The 6,000-nt window shown below is 36.6% G+C and overlaps 1 protein-coding gene across 2 annotated transcripts in view; it reads right to left on the reverse strand.

The window, feature by feature from the left end:
• The window catches only part of LOC137073247 (vang-like protein 1), a 105,347-nt gene extending 101,500 nt beyond the window's left edge, over nt 1-3,847 (reverse strand). For both annotated transcript variants that reach the window (XM_067441543.1, XM_067441542.1), the window contains exon 1: nt 3,699-3,847. The gene's annotated coding sequence lies outside the window, so the exon portion shown is untranslated. The remainder of the gene's footprint in view (nt 1-3,698) is intronic.
• Between the last annotated feature and the right edge of the window lie 2,153 nt (nt 3,848-6,000).

Raw genomic sequence — 6,000 nt, forward strand, 5'->3', positions numbered from 1 at the left:
TTTTCACCAAATATCACCAAAAAAAATGTTATGCAGAGGCAGGTCACATAGAGGAATATCACCAGACAGCAGAATAGTCATACTACCTTATTTTCTTCCTGAGATTTTGCATGTCAAATAAGAAATATTTGTAAAATTATTTAAAAAAATATATAGAGATATAATAATTTTTGTCTTTTATCAGCATTAGATTGTCCAAATGTAATAAAAATATTAAAAAGTTTGCTAACAAATGATTTGACTCTCCTTGCTATCATGAGTCATGAATGTCTTTAAATGTATGTATGTCACTCAGACAAAAAAAAAAAAAAAAACTTTACTTTAGGGGTTAAATCTCTGAAACTTCAACTAAACATTATGTGGTTGATAGGGGTGTAACGATATATCGCTAAACAATATATCACGATATAAAACAGGACGATATGTATGGTTGATGGAAACTATATGAATCACGATATAGTTGTTTTATCCAAGGCTCAACTTGCTGTAGTAGGCCCTTTTTATAAGGTATAATTCACCCAAACACAAATGAACAAATCAAGGCTACCACAAATGGAAACTCTGTCATCATGTACTCACCATCATGTTGTTTATTTTATTTAAAGGGGGGGTGAAACACTCAGTTTCAGTCAATCTCATGTCAATCTTGAGTACCTATGAAGTAGTATTGCATCCTTCATATCTCCAAAAAGTCTTTAGTTTTATTATATTTATAAAAGAAAGATAGGCTGTAACGAGTCTTTCCGGAAAAAAAAACAAGCGGCTGGAGGCGTATCGTGTGGGCGGAGCTAAAGAATCACGAGCGCACAGCTACTGCACGAGAGCATCTGAAAGCTGACATCGTCAAACGTGGAAAAGAAAACGTTACCCTAAATAAACCATGGCTATCTATCAGATTCAACATACATACATGATCCAGAATCGGATCTGGAGGCTAAAATAAACTGAACAGGAGAAGCAGCAACATCAGGACGTCCATCTCTGTGGTATGTACAGTATTTAGTGTCTTGTCAACATTTGCGTTTGTTTACTTGTGGATTGTGAGCACAATGGCTTTATGTGATGAATATATTTAACACGACACACATACTGTAGTAAACACGGACGTTCAAATGATTGCGTGATGCGCGAAAACAACATGAGAGAGAGGAAATGCAGAATTAAAATTCTTGCATGAGCTAAACGTTTACAGTTTGAGAGCGGTCATTTTGACGAGCTTTCTTGCGATTAGAGCTGTGGCGGATTGCATTGATCATTTGAAGTGCACGCGCTACGTTAGTTAAAGCACAAACACCATTTAAAGCGACACTCCTTAGTGAACGCGCAAACATAATTTAAAATACCAGATCACATTTAGTTTTAGTAGTATGATTATTAAAAGCATTTTAGATGGTTCACTCTTACATTCTGCATTAATAGCGGGAGAGGCAGGGCATAGCAGGCATGGGGAGAGATGCTGCCTGCATTGAAAGTGTGAATAATGTGTGAGGGGAATTTTTTTTTACGTTTAGTGTTTCAGTAACATACATTATTACATTATTAATATTATTACATAAAATCATACAACAACTATAAATAATGTATAATATTTGTGGGTCCTGATAATAAAACACAAATAATAATATTATATAATAATAAAAAAGTACAAAAAAAGAAAACCTTTTTTTTTTGGCTTAAAATATTGGGATACATATCGTATCGTGAGTTCAGTATCGAGATACATATCGAATCGTGACACGAGTGTATCGTTACACCCCTAGTGGTTGAATATGGTGATATATGAATGTGACACACAATTATTAAAATGAATACGTATGGATTTTTATTCCCCTCATATTAACATGGGTGTTCAGAGCAGAGCAGAGGTCACCGTTATTTTATTCCAAATGGAAATATATTATTATTTCGTGATGTTTTCTAGTTCAAAAGGTAGTGAAAAATAAAACTTTAAAATCTAAGGTGTTCAAGTGATTTCATACATTGTTGTGAAATTAATTAATGCATAACCATGATAATCGTAAAACGTGATTTCTTAGAATAATAGTCGTACCAACAAAATCTATAATCGTTGCAGTAAATTATGGGATAATTTTCATGTTTGGGGAAACTAACCCTTTAAGCCTAGGTCACAGAATCAGATGTATTTAAGCTGTTTTAACTGAAAGCAACTTGTACTGACAAATCTTAACATATTGCGATAGTTTTGTATCAAGATGAAAATCAGGTAATGTTTTTTGTTGTTGTTGTTTGTTTTATCACTATGAGTTTATAAAAAATATCTTAAATGTCCCAATTGAATCCTGGCCTACACCCCCTAAAATCTCTAAACCCAGTTGAAACCTGTGAAACCAGGCCTATGAGATTTAAAACTGCAGTTAAATAGGCCTTTCATTGTTGTTTTTCAAAAACAAAAGGGTGCAGCCATCATTATTAAATTGCTTTGAAATTGTTGAGGCATGACAGGTAGCCTACCTATCTGACATTTTGACAGTCCTGTGTAATGCTGTGTTAAACTGTATAAATTATGACATTTCTAGCCTCAGGGGTTCAAGCACAGGTATAATCTATATTTACAGTGTTAAATAATTCATACGAGGGTGGGAAAGAATCTGGTTTTAAATTTGGAGGCAGGTTGTGCATGTTTTAAAACAAAACACATTACCACACAGTGTTTTTCTGTATAACAAGCTACAAAGCATCGAGCTTCAGGAAATGACTGCTGGAATGTTTTGGATAGCCACAGATAGATGACAAAGATGGGATTATTATTGCATATTGTTTGTGTATAATAATACACAATATATAATGTCTAGGGTGAATTTGATGTGATTGGGAAACTTTTTGTCATTGAGATGATAAGATATCCCCGGAAACTGAACATAACTCTGCCAGTTATGTTTCAAATGAAGATTCTGCAAGTCAAGTCAAGCCTGAGTTTGATTTACTGACGAGAAACTCAACTGTTTGTTTGCCAACTCTCAATTGTACCTGTAGCCACCCGCAGCTCAAACAAATGGTGCGCGCTGTAGGAAAAACCCAGGTCTGTTCAAGGCCTCAAGCGTCTTGCCCTATTCCAACCATAAAATATATTATAAACACCCTTCGACTAACCGACACATACCGATAAAAAAAAATTAAAAAAAACTTCCCAGGCAAGAGAGAATTACGTCTGGAAAGGAAGGAGCGACTTTCTTGTCACGTAGAAGCGTCAGCGACACCTGTGTTTCTCCGATGTGCCCAACAAGTATCCACTTAATCCACTATTCTATCGTTGTAACAATACTGGCCCCAAAGAGATCAATTTAGGATAGGTAAAGTCGCAAAGAGAAAGCTTCTGCAAAGCTACACATTTCCAAAACATTTCACTGTAACTCTAACTGTGAGAACTTGCTGGAAAAAAGCTTGTCATTTTCAGTCCTGTAAAAATCACTGTACAGCGTAGCCTATATGGGTGTTTGCTTTAGGTGACCAACAGAATGAGAGTATTGTCCAAAATTAATCATTTGCGTAACTACACTGATTAAAAATAAATAAAACAGTATACGGGGGAAACACATCTTTAATAGCCAGTTAAGGAGAGGATCGAAATCTTGACCATTCAAAAGCACTTCTAGAACAAGCTAAGCTCACAGCCACAGAATGCTTGTCGTGATCAGAGAGAAAACATGCTGGATAACAAATATAACAAATCAACTCACCTTTACCGAATCGTTGAATTCCGATGCAGATGCATGGAGCAACGAATTTCTTTTATATTTAATCCGTGGACACGTCCCACACTGAAAGTGACCGACATTCTTGAGGTAGAAGCAGCTCGATACATTGGGATTTGCTAAGGGGCAGTGCTTCCTTTAGAAGTAAGAAGAAAGTGCAATACGAGAATGACGCACTAGGGGGAAAACGGTGACAACTAACGCCTGCTGTAGGTAACTAGGAATTTAGAATAGAATAGAATAGAATAGAATAGAATAGAATAGAATAGAATAGAATAGAATAGAATAGAATAGAATAGAATACAATACAATACAATACAATACAATACAATACAATACAATACGCGGAACAAAAACAATACACTGTAGGCTATAACACCAATATACTGCACCAAACAACATGAATTATAAACAACATGTAGGCCCATTCCCTATGTTCTAAGACTTTTTCTAAGTAAAAAAAGAAAAACAAGTATAATAATAATAATAATAATAATAATAATACTATGTGTAAAGTAGCCTATTAAAGCCAAACCAAAAATTCGGTTGAAAAAAATGCCACCATAGACTATAATTACATACAGAATGGTTGCTTAAACCTCACTTTGAACCACATTTAAACTTGTTCAACTAAATGTTTTCATAAATAAGTAAACAAGGATACTTGCAACACCCTACATATACACTTTTTTAATCTGTAATTTTATGAAATTGTACTGTTTTCACTAAGAAATAGACTGTTAATGTACATGTCTAATGTAAAATAACATAAAAAACCATACAATTAAATAAAAAAATTCACATAACAATATCCTACTATTAACATTCCAGATACTATTAACATGCATGAATCGAACGTTTGATTTGAATGATGGGTGAAATCTAAATCCAGACAGAAGCAGACTTAAGAATTCTAAAACTCCAAATGTTGTGAACTCCAAAAGTGGGCAGCCAGTACCTCCAAAAGAGAAAGAGTCTCCACACACAAACACTTTCGCTACTGCCAAATGTGATTGACATTTTTAAATAAAATGGTGCAGGGATTTTTTCAGCAAACATGCCTGTTGGCCCACTGTGTTTTTTTTCCGTTTTTTTTCTGTGTGACAGTGTGGGAAAAGGCCAATATGGGCTAGCCCACACAGTTTTGCCCTTTAGGGCGTCATGAGGATTTATTGTGGGCTTGCTTGCCCACAGAAAGCCCACACGGCCCCCCTCTTGGTTACACTAGTTCGACGCAGTAAGCTCTGAGTAACAATTTTAACGTAAGATGAAAGTGTTCCAGAGCCCCTTGGCTCTGTGCATGATACGCGGTTTTCAGATTATGTTTAATTCCTAAATGACAAAGCACTTCGGCAAACAAATTCCAAGTAAAATTACGATTTGAGGTAGTTCAAAGACAGAAGCAAACTTCATGAAAGCTTTTACGACATTTCATGTTAATGGAGCGCAACGGGTAAGCAGCTGGATAGCGAGTGACCTGGCACATTACCGTCAACAGATACTCACTTCCAGCTTTCGAGTGAGGAAGCGGGCCGACGCAGTCATTGATGAGATGCTTGAATGGTTGGCACACCGCTGGAATTGGACGAAGAGGGGCCCGTTTCAAAGGCTGGTATGGTTTGCTGGTGAACTGTCACATAGGCAGGTTTTAACAGAAGTGGCAACATCCTTTTTAACATGAGGCCAGCAAAAATAACAGAGAATTTTGTCATGCATTTTCTTTATACCAACGTGTACTGCGAGCTGGTCATGGGCAATTTTTAGAACTAAAGGACGTAACTTTAGGGGTATTATGACCTGCGCAATGGGATCACCCACACAATCGCCAGTGTGAGAGGACCACTTTCTCAACAGCATACCCTCTTTAACGAAATAACCCAGTGCACTGTTACAAATTTTAGCATTGTCAATTACTTGTTCGTACTGTGGCTTTAAAGCTACACTGTGAAAACCTTTTTAGTTTATTCTGGGCTAAAACACTTAGTTCTTTCAAAATATGTGCTCATTAATGTATATTTACTTCTTTCAAGTAAGAGATGCGGGTAAATGAAGCAGTGTAATGACCTGCATACTGAAAGAGGTTGATAGCACTTTGGGTATAAAACCATGTCTCGGTTTGAGCACAACCAAGTTGTTGGACCCGAACTCAAGACAGGAAGGGCTCACGGAGAGTGCGTGTAAGCCACCCAATCGCTTAACCGAGGCCAAAGCCAGCAGAAAAGCGGTTTTGAGTGATAAGTGCTATAAGCTCATGGTCTGAAGTGGTAAGGAGGGGGGACCCTTCACG

The sequence above is a fragment of the Pseudorasbora parva genome, chromosome 4 (genome assembly GCF_024679245.1).
Source record: "Pseudorasbora parva isolate DD20220531a chromosome 4, ASM2467924v1, whole genome shotgun sequence".
Lineage (NCBI taxonomy): Eukaryota > Metazoa > Chordata > Actinopteri > Cypriniformes > Gobionidae > Pseudorasbora > Pseudorasbora parva.